Here is a 1,195-nt window from a genome sequence, read left to right as displayed (position 1 = left end):
CTGCGTCATCAAAACACGACAGTTAAGTGGCCGAGATGTTTATCTGCAGTGCTTAATGAACAAGGGCCCTTCTCACTTCGGTTAAATGGATTCCTTGCGTCCCTCACTTGCGTCGTTTCCCTACGACTAGTCCCTCCCACCAGGGAAGCATGGAGAGATGCAAGGAAACCACGGCTAAAGTCGAATAGTCCATTTAGCTTAGGAACCTTCCTAAAGGAGTGAAATGACCCGAAAGTCCCTCAGTGGCAGCCATGATAAGTGCCGTTCGAATTCTCTAGAATGATGAGAATGATAGGAAAGGAGGTTTCAAACTTCCTTTATAACCTCCTTTAGCTTAGGAACCACTGGACCTCCCTAACCGACAGGAGAAGCGAAAATGCTGCCCCACAATGCCTTGCAGCCGCAGCATTTGCCGTCACTCAACAGTCGGCCGTGCACGGAAACAACCGATTATGACCGAGAAATGATATCATGAAAGTTACGGTGCTTATTAAGCATTTTAAAACATAGGTGGTAAGTTGCCAAAGTGCTTTGTTTTGAACGTTCATCAGTATTATAATCAAAAAGAGAAATATGAACGTTAGTTTTCACTGAAATTATCAAATAAAGTCAACATTTCAGTCTTTACTGAGCTGTGTGGGGTTTGTTCAACTTTTAAAAGATGTTTGAATGGTGATATACACAGTGATAGATGTTAAGGACTAATGTTTATAATAAATACATTTGTATTGACTTTAAGATCTTTAGTTCATACAATCATACGTATTGGGATCATTTGTATTAATGTGGACCGGAGGGAGAGGGTGACGAGCATACGTTTCACTTTCCTTTTTTATTTCAATTCCAACTTTGGTCATGAAGAATATGTTTCTCTGTTGTCCACGTTCATAAAGCAAAGCAGCAGCATCAGAGCACGGTGCAGAGTCTCTAGATGAGTGTACAGTAGTCCCTCGTTCTTATTAAACATCCATGTTGTAGTCCGCTGTATAGAAAACTGTGGTTTCCATAGTTTCCCCACAGCAGCAGACGCACACAATGACGTCCGCTGGCGCATCATAAAACCGTCGGATAGTGAAAAGTGCATTCGGATTCTCTAAAGTACCGCAGTCTCTTCTCCTAAGTCCTTTTGAATTATCCTATCCACTATCCCTTAACCCCGTGACGTTTCACTCAGAGGTCAAGGAATAGACGATAG

This window comes from Pseudochaenichthys georgianus, chromosome 6 (assembly GCF_902827115.2).
Source record: "Pseudochaenichthys georgianus chromosome 6, fPseGeo1.2, whole genome shotgun sequence".
NCBI classification, from domain to species: Eukaryota; Metazoa; Chordata; class Actinopteri; order Perciformes; family Channichthyidae; genus Pseudochaenichthys; species Pseudochaenichthys georgianus.
The sequence above is the reverse complement of the archived record's forward strand: the minus strand, read 5'-3'. Positions refer to the sequence as shown.